This window comes from Neodiprion pinetum, chromosome 5, assembly GCF_021155775.2.
Source record: "Neodiprion pinetum isolate iyNeoPine1 chromosome 5, iyNeoPine1.2, whole genome shotgun sequence".
Classification (NCBI taxonomy): domain Eukaryota; kingdom Metazoa; phylum Arthropoda; class Insecta; order Hymenoptera; family Diprionidae; genus Neodiprion; species Neodiprion pinetum.
Window position 1 is genome coordinate 34,330,159 of NC_060236.1, and position 18,916 is coordinate 34,349,074.

Here is an 18,916-nt window from a genome sequence, read left to right on the forward strand (position 1 = left end):
GAATCTAAAAATCTGGACTACCTAACCTCTTCATGTTAGAAAACTGATGGATAAAAAAAAAAAAAAAACTGCACGACGCGAGGAATGATTCGGCAAGATGAAGTTGTTGGATGAAATTGCGTCAATTATCGCGTGAAATGTTTTTTTTTTTCTTCCTCATTCATATATAATGTAACAGTAGTCCCACGGTAAGATATACATATAGCCAAATTATGAAGAGAGGTCAAGTCAACATGTCTACAGCATCAATAAAAATAAATTGAGATAGGAATGTCTTATCCAAATAACGAGAAAGAATTAAACTTTTCTTATATCTTGTATGTTTATTTAATTTTTTTATTTTCTCTGAACTTCATGTTTCTTCATACGTAAGAGAATGATGATGATGATGATGACAATGAAGGTGATGATGAACTAAAATTGATCCACATGAATATATACAGAGTTTCTTTTTCTTTTGAATGGTCCTATAGGATCCTTTGGGCTGGATCGTGAACGTTTATTAACCATTTATTCTGCCGATCGACGGACTCTTTATGATCATTATCGAATTTTATTGACATCGTGAAAACGTGGAGTAGATAATGTTTTGCCCCGCGGAAAATAAATTCATGTAAAGAAAACATATATTATACACTATGGAAGATGGTAAAACTTTCCTCGGACAATATTGACCGAATTTCAAGTTTTTTTAAATATTATTATAATGTCACGTACGTACATTTCGATGTATTTTCAAATATCTACTTTTATATTCATGTAACCATGAGCACATTTACTATATGTATAATAATTGTACACGCACATTTCTATCTGCAATGTGACACATACCTCATGTTGTTTATCTTGTTATCAGTACATTATAACGATAATTCAGTCGATATCGCTGGACGTTCAACTCCTTCAAGCTGGAACTATCTTTACAGGAAAACTTGATTCTACAGGCATTATGTTATCGTAAAAAGAAAAAAAAGAACTATTTCACCCAAATCTTTTCAAACCACAAAATATATTTAATGTATTTATAGCACAGTCATGTCACTTTGATGTAACCAATTTTCCCTTTCATCTAACAATGACATCTACATGTGTATTATGAATTATTTTTTTCGATTTCCTCACCGTTTCTACGTATGTAACAATTGACACAATTTACGCACATCGGTGATAACAATAATTCATACGCATACTGTTACCGCGGGACGACTACATTAATCAACGATTAATTTACGCAGCTTCTGTTTAACTGTGACGTCGGATCTTCAGAGGTTTGCTAATCAAATTCAAGGAATTCAAACAAACGTACCGCAAAGACGTTCACCGCGCGTCCGCCTTCTATCACAAAGATAAAACTAAAAGTATGACGTTTGTTTGATGGCTTTGTACGTTTTAAGTCTTTTTTTTTCTTCTCACCCTTGCCTTTCTGTCCCCCCCCAAGAGAAAGAGAGAGAGAGAGAGAGAGTGAGATAACAGTAAATGTTTGAACTGCAGAAGAGCTCACTTGTTTACACATCTATGTAGAGTGACGCACATAACTCTTGTCACAAAAATGGTTAATTGTTTCGAATATACGCGTGTGGTGTACATATTATAACGTGTGTCATAACATCTGCCTATACAGATAGACGCAGATAGATGTAAAAAAAAAAAAACGTGTTGAATTTTTTAATTCTATATTAAAGTAAGATGTACCAGTTACTGACCTTGTCCCAATTATTGAGCTTTTTTGTTGTATCTGTTTGATCTTTAGTTATAAAATTACCAGAAAATAAATTTTCAGCGTCTCACCCTGTAGCAATTGGTTTTAGTCATCGAGAAATTCGTAATTTGTGCCATCAGTTTATAATTTTGGAAAATAAAAGGGTCAATAATTGGGTCCAAACGTGTTAATAACTGGTGCACTTACCTTAATGTGGTAAAAATAAAGGTCAGGGCTTTTTGGCACGATTATGAAAAAGGAAACGTTCCGGGGGGAAATTATTCACTGACGAGATAATAATTTCCAATACCGAAATGACGGGCTAACATTGAGTAATATGCCCGCGGCTAACAGATGCGTCAACAATCGCATTTTCTCTAAATTCAGTATCGTTATAATTACCCTCCGACCTGAATAATTCAAGCTCTCGGAATTTTTTTTTTTTTTGTCACTTTTGTTTTTGAACCGAGATAATTCTTCGACTGAAAATCGGTCAATTACTGCCAGAGCGGCGACGCGTATGCGGATACACGTTGGCATATAGTTACTCGGGCGAAGTTATATCCTTCATCTCGTTAATTAACTCGATTCCCAACGTCGCTTCGTTGTTAATTAGCTATGGTATAGGCACAAGGTTGATACTGATACGAGCGAGTCCTCGTATACCTATTTGACGGGATTTCCACAGTGCACGATGTATAAACTCTTCCTACGTCCCTGAGGGTGAAACAAAAAAACAGAGGGAAATGACAAGCGAATAACGGGGGATACAAAAGATCGTGATGAGCAAATTTCGCCCCCTACATCATTTTGTGGAAAGTGCCGTAGAGTGGTGGCTCTGTCGTCTTCATGCTTCGTGCTCGTGAAAATGATAACAATACTACGCTTATTGAGAGATTGCCATCCTTTTTTTTTCTGCACTCAATGTTCGAAATGTGAAAATATCATACACTTAATGGCCTGGAAGCCGATCAGTCAATTATTCATCAACATTTTAAACCAGCCCGCATCCACAGAGCTTAATTCTTTTCCCACGGGTATCTTAATGCAAGCAGGGTAACAGCAGTCGGCCTATTACGAGGATGATGGAGTTTACCGACCGAGTAGGCAAATCGTATTTTCCACTTTTTTCCACTCATGAGTGAGGAAAGTGTTTTATAATTCGGAAGATGATAGAATTTTGTAGTTGTGCCTGTGCGGTCACTAAAATAAGTTTCGAAAAATTAACCGGAGCAGTGCAGTAAATATTCTTGCAGCTTATTCTTACTCGTTTTGAGGTTATGGCACGATTTCCCCGTACCTGAATCCCATGCTTCTTATATCTCTCTATCAATGTTCCAAACTTTTTTTGGTGGCCACATAACGACGATCATAAACCCTACAATCATTTTCCAAAGTTGGAAGCAACTTTGTCCCTCAGGGGATGAAAAAGCCTGTGACATGATTTTCAGAATTCGTCGGTAAAACTCGAAGGTTCGACTTCCCCTTAACGTCCAAGTGTCGCAAACTCGCGAGAATGATCACTGCCACAGGTAGTCTACATCTAATTTTATATTTCGAAAACTGCATACCGAACGATATTTTAACTTGACCCAGTACGTAAATACGGTACAGTACCTACAGCAGCCCCCTGACACTCACCACTGATCGTATAGTAAAAAAATTGTACGCGTCTTGTCCCCGTTTTTTAGTTCCTCTACGTGGCGCTAGTAGTAGACTTCTGACACGCTCGCTGCCCTCGCTGACCGCGCGCAAGCTCGTCAGGTAAATACTAGCGCCACTAGTGGTGGAAATTGGCGGCAGAATCGAGGGACATTTTGCGAACCACTTTTAGCACCGTGTGTCAGGGGGCTGACCTACAGTACTATAGTTTCTGTGATCCAGCATCCGCCCTGCGTCAGCTCAGCCTGCGACCAGAACTACGCGATCATGCAAGTTTGATAGTTTGTGATTGGTCAGCCACGTCACAAGAAGTGACGCCGTATCAGAAATAAATTCAGAGCTGAAAACATTTTTGGACTACACGCGCAACGTGTTTTTTTTAATCCGCTGCTGTCCCAGAAGTTTTATTAAAAAATTGAGGCTTCGTGTATTGTGTCGTTGATAAATTCTTGGGTTGAGATAACTAAACTACAGATGAAACATGACAATCCCACCTCAAAGAGGAACATCAATGCCTAATAGTGCGGAAAATTATACTTGACATATTATAATTGATCTGACAGTGAAAGTATGACTAAGAAGTATTTACTTTATGCCAAAGAGGTTTCAGACCGCGCCGTGGGTTTACAATCCGTGACATCTAGTGAGGAGAAAATGACTTCTTTTGTTCTTGGAATAGAATGAAAGAACAGAGACAATTAAAAATTTACACTCGGTAAAAATCTGCTGCCCACAAAGGTCTGTAACCAAAAAACTGTACAGGTTTTTTTTATATTGTCTTTCATGATTTTCACTCACTGAAACCGGGAAAAATAATCAAAAAGTTCCATCACGTCAGGTTTTTTCTTGAACTCGTGTTTGTAGTTTCATTTAGAGTGAAACTCCCGTTTAATTCTAAATCTGTTATCCTATTCTTGATTCTAAAAATCCCACGCAAAAGTGATTTCTTACTTTCATTTTATATGAATTAGAGTGAGACTCACGAATAAATACAAGTAGGGTAACAGAAAATGGAAAGCGGAAGCGTCTTCGGAGGTGTATCAAAGAGAGGATGAAAAGGTTTCATGGGCGAAAAGAATGAACACGAAATGTTAAATACGTTTCGTAAAGAAATTGTTAGTTTAATTTTAAAAGAAATGCTGATAGTAATAAAATGCTAGTTTTTTCATTATTGTTATACTTTTTTTCATGCAAAAACCTTGTATTTAGCAAGAATACTCTACGTGATAGAGGAAAATGGAAGTGATTATTGGATTCAGCACACTCGAAAATGTGATTTTTACCAAAAACATCCCATGCAACTGAGAAGAAACTTTTTTTTTCAGACCTATCCAATTTTAATTCGCATTGAAATTTATTTCACCGTTTCGCGCTACGTGTGTATGGACAATACATGTTGTGCCGTGGACGTCTATGTAAGAGAGATTGATCTGGAGAAACCATTAGAGACACGTGTAGGTATGGTTGTGCGTACATTTATGTGTGTGTGTGTCATACTCGAGAATTTGAGAGTCACTGGCCAATACCTACCAAGATGATGTTATTCGGTCTGTGAGCAGCGTATAAATAACCTTTGGTAGCTTTCCGAGTTCCGAGCTCCTGGACCACTTTGAGTTGCACACGTGTCAATTTAGCAGGGAAACCGAGCTGTAGGCACAAGATGGAAGGGAAGTTGGATGGGTGAATGGCGGGTTAGTTACCTACTCCATAAAACCTCACGCTATACTTATAGATAATCTAATTTTGGAAACAATTCCTCTCTCTCTATCTCTCGTTCTCGTTCTCCTTGTCTTTCTTTCGCCGGGTCTTCAAGTATAACGTATTCGCAATTACGAAAAAACGCAACTCAATTTATGAAGGTTGATAACCACTTTATCGCTCAATCAGACCATCGCGCGAATCCGCATATTCGTTTTTCAAATTTATTTCTGTTTTTATTGTTCGCTCCGGGGCTAAGACGCGAAATAAATCTTCAGAGTTTACTCATTTGAACACTACACTGAGCTGGTAGTAAATTCCCGCGAATTTGAACGATTATATGATATAAATATTTGATCATCCATGGAAGAAAAAAAAATCAACAATCCGCACGACTTCTTTTCTTCCCAGTTCCTCTCCGCCTTTTATTGTATATTTACTCTGAAATTTTCGCGATTTCAAATGCTTGACATTCATTATCTGGTTCGTCTGAAATTTCCCTCGATTTCCTCTTGAATTCGCGGAAGGGGGGGGGGGGGGGGGGGGGGGGGACACGGATTTGATTTTCAACCGGCGGTACCGAGGCGTCACTCAGTAGTTGTATCGATCATTTAAAATTGACATTCAATTATAACCTGCATCCGTTGGGATTGAAAATTTTGTCGTTCCTCGGACGTACGCGTGGTTGGTTTGAATTTCACGTAGTGCAAATGCCTTCGGGGTATACAGCAGGGTAGAATACGTAGACGAGATTGATTTCCGCTGCACGAAACATTCAACGAATCCGGCTCGCTGTCCTCGGAATTATCATGCCAAGTCATGAAACGGTGATGCACCTTGATGCCTGCATCAACCCTCAAGTCCCCTGAGGGGTTTTTCACAATTATGCGCAGTATTAAACGTTGTTGCTATAATTAATTCACCCTTCAACTCTTCGTTCTCCCTTCTTTACTGACTTCAGTAAAGAATGTTGGGAATATTAGGGTATTTGAATTACGTTGTGAATCAAGGGAAGAAAAAGTGGAGAGAATTTAAGAAATGTTGGGTTAATCTATCAAGTTTTACGAGATGAAAGTTAGTAACGTTGGGGTAACTAAACGTTAGAGAAGAATTTCTGTTCTATAATTTTGTAATGAGTCTGAAGAACTCAATTTTCCAAAATACTACTGCGTTTTGCTTTTTCGATTTTTACTAAATTTAAGAACGAATTCTAACCTTCCAAAGTAACGATTTTTCCGGGTAATGAGTGAACGTTATACATGGGTCATTCCACCAATTATTGACTGAAGTTGTGCCGGGGGGTCTGAATTCTACATAACAAAATATTTTATTGAAAAGTACATAACAAAGAGAGCTTTCATGATGTTTTTCAAATATTTTCGCCGAACCCTTTCGCAGGTACAGTAGAACGAAAATTGCAAGATTTCCAATTGTTAACTTTAGATATTAAAAATATCAATCCCTTGTAAAATTTCTAAAAATATATTGAATAATGGTTTTTGTGTAAAAAAATTTCAGCTTCTTGAAAAAAATATTTTCAATTTCCTCCAGTGTCGAGAAAACCCTGAAAAATGAGGTCAAAAAGTGAAAAACGCTTTTTCTACCAATATGTCATTTCTTATATTTTTTAAAATATTTTTTTCGAAAAACTGTGACGGCAGCACAATACAGATCGGCAATTCATCACAAAACTTTTAACTTTATTTTGCTATTATTGTATGCTTTATTTTAAATATTCCCAAAATAAAAAAATACATTTTCCGTGTAAAAAAGTCTGAACTTTTCGAAAATAATATAAAAAATGACACATTGGTAGAAAAAGCGTTTTTTACTTTTTGAACCCATTTTTCAGGGTTTTCCCGACACTGGAGGAAATTGAAAATATTTTTTTCAGAACGCTCAGATTTTTTTTACACAAAAACCATTATTCAATACATTTTTACGAATTTTACAAGGGATTGATATTTTTAATATCTAAAGTCAACAATTGGAAATCTTTCAATTTTCGATCTACTGTATCTTCGAAAGGGTTCGACGAAAAAATTTGAAAAAAATCATGAAAGCTCTCTGTGTTATGCACTTTTCAATAAAATTTCTTGTTATGCAGAGTTCAGACCCCCCGGCACAACTTCAGTCAATAATTGGTGGAATGACCCATATATTAACGTTACAACATTTTTCAACCTCGTCGAGTATAAGAAATCGGACTCATGATTTTGCTGAAAGAAGAAAGTTAGGTTCAAAGGTTATTCAGAAGTAAAAAATTATTTCGCAAAGCTGAAAATTCGATCTTTCATATACCGGTGACTGCTTTTTTCAGTTAGTCGAACGGGATTTTTCAAGAAACAATTACAACGTGATCGAATCCGTTATATCCTTTCCGCATTTCTCAAAACCAACTCGACACTGTTTTCCACTGATAAACGTTAGCGAAACACTTCACGTCCTTTCTCATTTTTTTTCACAATTTTTTATCTCCTTTCCGTCTACACCGTCCTCCTTCTCTCTCTATTATCCCTATTTCTTTTCTATTCACACACGTTTATTTTCACGTTTTCCTTAAGGTTTCCAGCGATAACTCTGTCTCGCGGAAGTTACCTACGTTATTCTTCAATTATATTGAGTAATTTTATTATTACATCATATTATTTTTATAGCGAACTTCTTATTGTATTCACTTGCCTTGTACTGACTTAGGGGATATTTCCCATGGCTGTAATAAACTCTACTCTCTTTCTTGTCACGCACAACTTTATCAAAACACACTATAGACATATATCGACTGATCCTTTCATCCCGAATTGTAAAGGTAGGCTCCCACGGGCAGGTACCGTTTTAAAATTGAAAAGATTCTTCAAATCATCATCGAGTCGTCTCCGCATGCACCATACGTGTACGTACGTATGTAAAATGTATACAAATTACATAAAGACATTGCGGCGTCAATTAGCACGGACGTAAATCAACTATCTGCACATATTCATAGCTGTGAATTTTCTTGCATTCCCTAGTCACGCACACCTGTAATTATGCCTGTTTTATCCCTCTCGTGTCAATCTACCGTTCGTTAAAATATCTCTGCAAATGAAAAACGAGAATGAAACGAACGATATTACAAACGCCACAAATCTAAGAACTGTAACCTCCCTTTTCGAAATATTCATACCTTATTCTTTGCAGCTTCGTACATATTATACTACATCATTTCAGCATGCGTGCCTAAGGGATATAAAAGGATCGAACCCACTGCCCACAAATTTCAACATGCCGATATACGTGTAATCAGATATATGCATGCTGCGTACGCCGTAAGGCAGTGTTGGGCATATTTGAATTTTTTTTTAAATATTCATTAAATAATTCACCGCGTAATTGAACCCTTCAACGCGTGGAAAACTGGCAAGTCACGGTACACTGCTTGAAACAGTGGAAATTGAATTTTGGCTGGAAGCAGAGTTTGAATTGTGCAACCGACACGCGCGCGCCGGCCGACGAGTACCGGGAGCCGCCACGCGGCGGCGCTGCGGCGCTTCGCTCTCGCGACAAATGTCCGGCCTCGATGTACTTAGGTAGGACCGCTAAGGCCAGGATCGATTCCGGGCGGTGGATGCGTGTCGGAAGTGCTATGAGAATCGATTCGGATAATCGATTGGTTTCGCGGATTTCTCTACGTTGAGAAATGGATATGTCGGGTGAAATGGGAAAAATATGTCTCAAATAATTGAGCTAATCCAATAAAGTTAGCGTCGCCACGTATCGCAGTGAGAAGTGGCCTAGACCCGTTTAAAAATAACGTACTAATTCCTAACAGCGTTCATTACCGATATGCAGGGCGCTCATTTTGGTAGCTTTTGAATCAATTTTGAAGCGTTCCGTGGCGTCCACGTAATCAGATTAATCGTGTAACAGCAAAATGAATTTGGCTTAATGTATAAATGAGAGGCAGGCGTGTTTACTAATAGAATATCTCCTCTCAATTTAGAATACAAAACAGATGTAACATCAAATTTTTTCCGGGGATAGTTCTTATGTTACTCACATTGTCACAATTAATCGAATCGATAATAATTGTATCGTTGAAAAATCGAATAATAATCGATTAATCTAGCGCCATGAAAGATCAATTCTTCAAAATCGTCAAAGAATTTCGCATCACTTTGCTAATCCCATATCCCCTGAAGTTGAGCTACCGATGCGTGTGTGCATACCTACCTATGAGGCGTTACGTTTGCACACGATTAGCTGCATCATGACTGTAAAATCATTGTTATTAAAATTGTTTGTAATCAATTGATTGAGGCAGAGAAAAATGTTGTTATGTTGAACATTGGAAATAATGAATACAAACATGTCAACTGCACTGTCGTCGAAACACTTGATCTATTCTCAGGATTGTGTTTATGTTCAAATCTATTGAAACCTGGCCTACACTAAAATCTGGAAAGCCCTGAATATTGAAATACGTTAATAATTACATGCGTTATGTAACTTCGCTGTACGAAACATGATAATTTGCAATTCTTACGGGCGATGCGATCTTCCCGCTAATCTGTCACGTTCTTATCTAATTAAGCAATTGACGCACTTTGCCAAATATCGATACGGATCATCTATATTGATTGAAATAAATATAATAATTTTTTTTTTAGTCTATTCAAATCTTGATCAATTGTATTATACACTTGTATGTATTCGCCAGTTACATACACAACGCGTGAAATGTAGATTGTCACTTCAGCTGTTTGATCTAATACAGTGAATGACGAAAAATTTCTAGCGTTTTCGACTGATCGTCGTATATAAGAAACGAAAGAACAAAAAAAATAAATAAATAAAAAGAAAAAGGAATCAAACAGTACGACTTGTGTACCCACTACATCGGTGGCTGGGAATTCGGAATTCTATATATATCGTGCGTTTTGTCGGGCCAAGGACATTCCACGGAACATTTTCAAGTTTATTATTATCGGGTGGTAAATGCAAGATATCGTTATATCCCCGCGGGATAGGCGTTAGGATTCTTGAGCTTATTATATTAAAAAGAAACTGGCAAACAGCTCTCGCGCAAACTCGTCAATTTATTTTGACTGATGTTTTTCTTCTCTTTTTTCTGTCTGTTCTCGCGTTCGTCTTCGCATAAACTCTATCAGATCGTCATTTTGTTTTATTGAAATACAATCGTCGACGATGATAATAACTACATTTTAAAAATGAATAAAAAAAATTCGTACGGCGCGCAACGCATGTGTATAACAAGCAATTTGAATCTTTTAAATCATCACCGAAGTTGCGTTAACACTCGATACATTATATATATATATATAATATATATATATACCTATATGTACACACAAGTATATATATATTCGGATATAAATCGGCTCGCTCTGCCTAGACAGTTGCTATATACACAGAAGACGTCCGAGCAATTCTTGGCAGTAGTATAAGACGTCTTACGTCATTGAAACGCTGCTACCCCGTCGTAATTTTTCTTTTTGATTCGAGCTGATCGTCGTCCGGAAAGGATTTATTTTTGGGAATCGATTTTGTAAATTTGATTAAAATGCAAGTTTCTACGATTAAAATACACCCTGGGATAATTTCACTAGTTACATATTTTTTATATAATATTTACCTTCCCCTTCTGCACGCGTATTATACCCTAAACTTAACTTAGTGTTTCCATCTTTCTGTTGCAGAATAGAAACCTACGACAACCACGAGGTGCGTATGTGAATACATCATTTTTGTTTCCGTGTCTGTCGTATATTATCGTATCCGAAAAAGAGCGTTATTTTCTATAATTACGTTTGAGAATGACTACAAAAAGTCGGTGAGAAATTTTATTCTGGTCAAGATAAATCGTCCGTCAGTTTGGTAGTTAAAGATTTAACATAGAATTATCGTATTCGATGATCGATCGCTTGTTTGTCACCTTTACCAATTTGGTCAGAGATAATTCACACCTACTTTTATATTTCATATAATAGTTTCGTCGGAATTGATACAATATGGATTGCCACCCGTTTCTTGCCTTCATTTTTAAACACCTTTTCCTTAGTGCTGGATAAATATATGTTTCCCCATTTATTCCTAAATTTCATGCGCTTGAAGTTGGAGTTTTTGCACTTAGCGCTTCCTTTCATCGTTCTATAATTTTATTGCGATAACCGTAAAAGTTTGAAATAAGATTTGAGTTTCTGGCAAGTCAGTATTATATGGCGAATACAGGCCATTAAAAAAATTAACGAAACTTGGGAAAAATGGATCGAAACTGCAGAATGATTACACAAAATTGTAATTCCAAGCTGAAACATAATTGATGCTGAAAATATTCGAAAGACAAAAAAATTCACAGTAGCTCTCATCAGTCAGGGTAGAACGAATGTCGTTCTTTTCTTTCGTTTTCTACTTTTTGCTCGAGCTATTCGATGTACACACGTGGATCCAACCCCTCGACGTATATTGGAATTTTCGAAAAAAAGAAAACAAATCCGCAGCACAATAGTCGATGCTAACAAAAGCATGTGACGATCTCCGTGGAGGAGTACTTGATTGTTACGAAATTTTTTAGCCAAATACTTATTAAGCCTTGTTGGCTAAAAATCGATGGCTTTTATTCATTTTGTTACGTGATCATCATTTGAATATTTTCAAACGCTACTGAATACTTGTTGAATTAGTGTGTTCGTAAACTGCGAGGATCTTTGAAAATACAAAACTAGAGAATGCTAGAATTATAGTCCAAATCTTGTAGGTATCGTTACTTCATTTCAAACTCAAAATGAATAAGCAACTAGAGCATTGTTTCGATTTCACTTTCGATTTTTTTTTTTTTTTTTTTTCAATAACATTTTAACGTGCCATATTTTCATCATGCGATCAATATCAACACAATGTTTTAAAATCAAATATCCTTCGATGCTGACATGATGCAAAAAAAATGTTTCGGTTCATTTACATAAAAATTCGTTTGAAGAAAATGACCTATCTTGAAATCCAATCCGATGAATTTACCAGATTTTTAAAAAACCTCGTTATAACAATTTAAAATGCGGCATCGATATTCAAGCTTGTGTTTATAATTCCACTGTCTTCTATTTTTGGAATTTTAAGGGATCTTCGTAGGTTACGGATATAATAATTTCATAAATACACGATCAACAGCTGTCTCGTAATGAAATTAACGAAAAGTATCAAATTTTGGCCAACCAAAATTATTGAGACGACGAAAATAAAACGAACTTGCTATGTAATCTCAAACAATAATAATAGAGGTCAACCAAAGATTAAGCACAGTTCTTGCATAGAACACTTTTGGCACGAGATGCAGATGATACGTACAGGTTCAGAAAAAAAATATTCCCTGGAATAAAATTCACGTGTATTGGAGCCGTCTTTCACCGCTCACTCTTTCTCTCTCTCTCTCTCGTTTTCTCCTCGTGGCAATAAATCGTAAATCCTTTATGCTTCCTTGTAATAACAAGCCGATTGGATCGATCGATAAAATGAGGTGAAACGAAAAATGTACAGAATTATAGACACGAAGAGTCAAAAGTGGGGATTGAAGAGGTTGATGAGTCACGAATCGATACTCTTTCGTTAATTTTATAACTAGTTAGTTACGCATCGAGTATTTATCCAGCTTTTACATATTCTTGGGCTCCGATGATTTCCATCAAAATGGATGAAGAATAGATATTATAATTACCGACAAGATGTAAATAATCAATTTTTCATTTCTAATAGTTTCAAAATTTTTTAAAAATCAGAAGTATATTCTTCAAATTTTACTATACGATTACTCATTTTATCCAGAAAATCATGCTCGACAATTTCACTAACAAGGAAAGTATCAGGCCTCCGGGTGACGGATTCTGCTGAAACTTCTACAGGAGTTTCCTTGGCCCAATTTATGGAACTCCCGATGTGTAGTTTCATCTAATTGGCCGTACTTCGCTCATTTTGCGAGAGATCAGGTCGTCAAGAATTCCGTAATTACTTCACTAGTATTCCGAAATAATTTATTCGTTGAAAATCCATCAGATTATATAACCATCGAAACTTCATACTTACCGAAAGAATATCATCGCTTGTAGTTACGAGAAAGTTGTAGTGAAATGGGTACATTATAGCAACTATTTAGTATAACTACGATTACGATTATGTCGATGCTGCAGTTTCCGGTTATGCAACATAAATTGTAACTCTACTTGTTTGGTTGACTAAATTGTTTTCATCTAAACAAAGCGGTAAAATCGATTTATTCTTTCACGGACATCAAATTATCGCAATATGTAGTTACAAGAGAGTACAGTTGGTACAAATGAACGTTCTCAAGAAGCATAATGGTGACACACATGACTAGACTTTACGATTACGGCTGCGAAGCTCATTTTCATTTTGTACCCAGATCTATATTTTTAGGTTATGGTGAAGAAACTAACACGGTCGAAGACTGTGCATGTACCGTAACCATTGCATGACTAGAAAAATATCTTGCGGTGTAAGCTCTTGAACATGAAATCACCGGAAAGCTATTCGGTTATTTGTCATTATTTTTATTATCGTCGCTGTTGTCATCGAATCAACGAAGACTGAGATCAGAGGCAAGGAAATTGGTGAATAGACGCGGCGGCGATTCCTACACCTCGCGGAAATAGTCATCGAATGATTTTCTACACTGACCTATACCCACCTGGAGGGCGACGCCAGCCCCAACATGCAGAGTGGCAACACGTCTACATCGATTCACCGCCGTTCGCAAGCGGTTCCGTCCAACTCCTGAGAGAGTGTGTGTTCGTTCGCCTGTCGAGGAGACCCATGCGGAAGGTGGGACCGAATACCAGACTGCCAGGGCGTTGGCAAGTTCGATCAATACATGGCCGCCTACCTCGTCGCTCGAAAGGCTCACTCTGCTAGCCGGCAGCCCCAGGATTCCGTCGTTCGCGTTCCGATTTTTCTCTGATAAACTCTACTCCCTACCTCGCCGCTTTTACCTGCCTTACGACATACTCGGCGCATAACCGGCTGCAAGGGCGAATCGAGGCGTCAACCCGAAAGAAAGAGATTACCTATTAAAACATTCAACATCAGCCTAAACTTCGCGGCGATTACGTAACCTTGGCTCTTTACGAGGCTCAAGTTAGTAACGTTAGCGTGACGACACGTTTGGGGGAAAAAAATCACTATTTTGTAAATTTTTTAATAACTATGTAGTTGTCAAGTTTTGATAACATGAATTACTTTTGCTTTATTATAACTTACTGCATTACAGAGATTACTAAAATTACCAAATAACGGGGCTTCTGAAACACGAATCATTACAATAACGTCGCCAACTTAGGCCTCGGTGCGTTTTTAGGAACACACACTGGGATTCACGCGAATTCGGTTGACCGCAATTGTACGTCGCGGTTGAAGAAACCTGAACTCCTTCAAGGTTGAGTCACATGTTCAGGGCCGGATTTAACCTGTAAGAGGCCTGTGGCTACACACATTTTTCGGGACCCTACGTGGAGATAATGTCTTTGCAAACAAAGGCAAAATTATATAAATACATCTAACAAGCATACGAATTAAACATGGTGTGTTAGACTGAACGAATAGAGTATTTGTGAGATAGTACTATTTACGCATTTTTATTCATTGCACATTTTTTAAAATTATGTAACAGTATTTGAGTGACCAGAAAATCAAGGATCGACGATCATAAAAATAACGATAAAATTATCTACCACTATTGGAAAAACTTGAGATTCGTTGCCTACAGGATGTTGCTCCGAAGCAATGCAGCAAATAGATGGTCTTGATAGTCTATCATTCTGCATACAAGCTCTGTATTTATTGTTTATAAAAGCGGGTTTCGCAAAGGAATGCTCCGATTCTTAATGTGCAATGGGAATTGAAAAATAAAATCTTGATATGTTATGCGTATTTGGAAAAAGTGATATTAAATCCTTATCGATTGTTATTTAAAATAAATTTTCGGGATAAAGATCGGCGTTTTCCAGTGCTTCCGCTTTCACAAACGATTGGAAAAGATCAAACTCGTATATATATTCATGAATTTCATTCGGTAATCCGTTCTAAAAGAGCCTACAAATTTTTTTTCAAAAATGTGATTGGCAGCTATGGGGTTTTTTTTTAAACTTTCGAATGTTACCAACTTTTCAGATTAATGAACGAATATTTTCAATTTTTTTCCTCTATATTCACACTTCCGAACCGCGAACGACAACATGTGTACACAACAACCGAAATATAAAATTCCCGTACGAAATAATTAATCACGCAGATTACGTCGAATTTTTCATATGTTCAAATCTTTGAGGTTGATTTTGCATCGATTAATATTCATGCGGTTGATGATTATGGATTCTCAGAAGCACGCGATCAACTATATATATTTATATATATATATATATATATATATACTGTTGAAAAGTTGGACTTCATCTGCATCGTCAAAAGTGTCATTGGATTTCAAAAAGAGATCGAATAAGGTTGATTCTTTTTCTCCTGATTTATGCAACGGAAAAATAATATTATACACGTGAATACCTGCTGCCAGTATAAGAGAGAAGGCAGCCACTAGATGTCACCGAGCGCATATTTTCCTCACTCTCGCGAAAAATCGGTGTCTATAGAATTGTGATGACTTCCGGCGAATCGGGTCCTCAAAATCACGCTGGATTTCGTTCAGCATCTGCCATTGGCATTGAGTGTTTCCTACCATTTTCAGTGCCACGCAGATCGGTGTTGAGTGAATTTCACCCGATGTTTGACGATGAATCCGCTGTGTTTCTTGTGGCCAGAATTAATATTCATAATCGCGAAATAGACACTTGTCTGAATAATTTTCATTGAAACAACGTCGGAATATGTAAAATATCTTATGTCTGATTACAATAGCAAAAAAATAGATTTTGTCCTGCCTGGATGACGGTAAAATGCGAGAGATGAAATATTTCGTGCCGTTGTTTCACATTATCATCATCATCGGCGAAGTTTTAACTCCTCAGACAAAACTGTGAGTGCTTACCTACCCACTTACCTGGTATAAACCTCGTATAGGCTGCACCGCACCCGGCGGCTCTTCGTTGACCCAATTCGTCGTAGGCGGTCGAAGGCTCTGACACTGCTGTCAATATAAGTATAGAAGCGTATAGAATTCTTCTTATATTGCTTCGCGGGTGAATATAGATACCAATACCTGCCTATCCGGCCGGCAGCTCGGGCCAATGTTATTATCAGGAAGAAATGATCGCCGAACGCACAATGCCTCCACGTTGTGCGGTAATTCATCATTCTCCTATCTTCCAGAATTATTCCAAGTTCATTTTTTGAACTTATACACGCTCCAGAAACGATGAAAACAATATACATGTGTTTGATTGAAACTTTGGAGCTACTTTTGCATCTAGTTTCGATTCAGCTCATGTGGTAAAAAAGCAAGATCGATTATTTGGAGCCGCCCTTGACCCTTTGAGTAGCACATTATTATGCCGAGTCAACTTTTATAACAAGATAGTCTTCTATGGACTTCGGGGTCGCTGATTACGAATCTGATATCAGATTTCAAAAATTTGAGATGGTGGATTCAATATGGCGGATAAGAACTTCAAATTTCATCGAATACGGTCTAAAAACTATGCAGGGGTTTTCAGCGTCTTTGATTGGATTCGCCATACTGGATTTTGAAAATCTTATTTTACATTCGTAATCAGCGATCCCAAAAACACCTGGACGGAGTTATTTCTCCAGAATCGATAGTTTGAATTTTTCGTACGCGATATTGGATCCGCCATCTTGAATATTTAACATTCATTTTCCAAAAACTTTAAATTTATGTAAGACATGTACGTGTACGTGTAGAGGAGTAAATTTCTCGGAAATTGATTATTCCTTCGATATTCACGATCTTTCGATAATCACTCTCGAGTATTGAAAATCTGTTGGTCCTACTATCAGAAATATTAAAAAAAACCGTAAAGAAATGTGTTGCAAAGCTCTCTAAATATACGAACAGTTGATATGAAATAGGTGGAAAGAACACTTACCACTATGACTCAAAGTGTTAAGGATGTCTAGTCGGGTATAAACAAAAATATGACAAAAGACAATTACAATAACTGTAGTGCAAATGGAGCTGATCAATTTGAAACTATGTGAAACGTTCGTGCAGCGATTCACGAAAAGAAAAATCAAACACTGATTCTCAATTATAAACACCTTATTATTATCAATGATATAATTTTCAGGTAATAAAATCATAAATTATCAAAAAATATACTATCATTATCTAGTTTCTAACGCGAACAATTTGTTGAGACTTTATTGTGATTTACGTATACAATACGAGCTACTGCTGACCAGAATCGAAGAAGCAGCATGAATTTTTCATTCAAAACACGGTAAAATAGCGCGATATTTCTGACTTTGGTGATGTAACGAGTTGTTCATAGTCAAAATTGAAGTTCGAATTTCATTACATGTGGACAGAGATCAGATCCCAGTGATCCTTTTTCAACCTCTGTCTTATCACCTTTCTGTTTCAACGAATTACAGACATGAATTGGCCTCGGTTCGACGTAAGAATAGATCCATTCAAAAAAAAGGTAAAGGATGAAAGACTGAGATATTTATACTACCAAGTACGCAAAGGTACTTGTGTAATAAACTCCGGAATATTTTCTTCAATAATATCGCGCAAGTTATAATATATATTGAACCGATCGTGGGATGAGGTCACATTGATCGTTGGCGAACCCGTTATGTATTTTGTACGCGCATCCTATATACGACGTGCCAAAGTGCAATGAGTAAAAATCACCGGGAAAACATATTACCGGGATATTTATTATCGGATGACTCACTAGTGCCTTTGTGGATCAGTATCGAGGTTGGACGCGAATATTGTTGGGTCAGCAAAGCGGCCTGCAAGCAAGAAGCACCGCGAACCGCGCGTTCATCGACTGACTGACTGACTGACTACCCAAGGCAACGTATCAATTAATTACGACTCACCCTCGTATAAAATGATCACCCTATCCATACTTAGCCCCGGCTTTAATACTTTTCGCAATCTTATATTGACCTTTATACGCAGCATGGCATTAATTTCGCGAACCTTTTACGTTGCACGGCTTATTGTCGGTGCAGGATGCACAAGAGGCGCACCTTTATACAGATCGCAAAACTTTATGTAACATGCCACGCAATTGGTATGAAGCACGTGAAATGCTTAGTCATTTAAAGATTATTTTCCCCATCCGCGATGATCATGAATCTCAACTTCCTTAATGCAGTGAAGGTCACTTGTTCCATGTTGACGAGTAAGAATTATCGAAGACCAGAGTTTGCCTGGCACATGACGGATGTGGCCAAAATGGCGGTGTACGCTAGGCTTGAATGGAGTGTTGGAAAAGCTTTAGCATGTATTAGGTGGTCGATTTGATGAGATTGTGGTATAACTGAAGAGCATTTCATTTGCATTGGACAGTTCACTAATAACGGGTTTTTGCGGGATATATGTTTTCAAACGTCGATCGCACACCATGTCATAATTTCACCAGTTTGACGTTGTTGGAATATTGGAAATTGTTTCGCTAGGGCAGATCGAACGGAAGAGAAGAAAATTACGAGCAGGAAATGCGAGAAATGAGCTGAAGAAGACTGCAAACAGTCGCCAGACAGAGCCCGGCCGGCTAGCTCTCCGATTTCAAAGAAAGTTGAAAATCTCTCGAGAGCTCTCTTCGTCTCATAACCCCCTTTTCAACCACCCGCTAATCCAGTAACTCGAGCGACTTTGAGAGCGTTGTTTCATTCACACCTGTATAAGAATAGACATAGAAG

General features: G+C 37.4%; 1 protein-coding gene across 14 annotated transcripts in view; it reads left to right on the top strand.

The window, feature by feature from the left end:
• Nucleotides 1–18,916, top strand: part of PMCA (plasma membrane calcium-transporting ATPase 3) — a 126,857-nt gene that overhangs the window by 23,343 nt on the left and 84,598 nt on the right. For 12 of the 14 annotated variants that reach the window (XR_006883191.2, XR_006883195.2, XR_006883193.2 and 9 more), the window contains one exon: nt 10,759–10,783. The exons of 1 other annotated variant lie outside the window; for it this stretch is intronic. The gene's annotated coding sequence lies outside the window, so the exon portion shown is untranslated. The remainder of the gene's footprint in view (nt 1–10,758; nt 10,784–18,916) is intronic. One more of the 14 variants, XM_069136066.1, reaches the window with a different exon arrangement.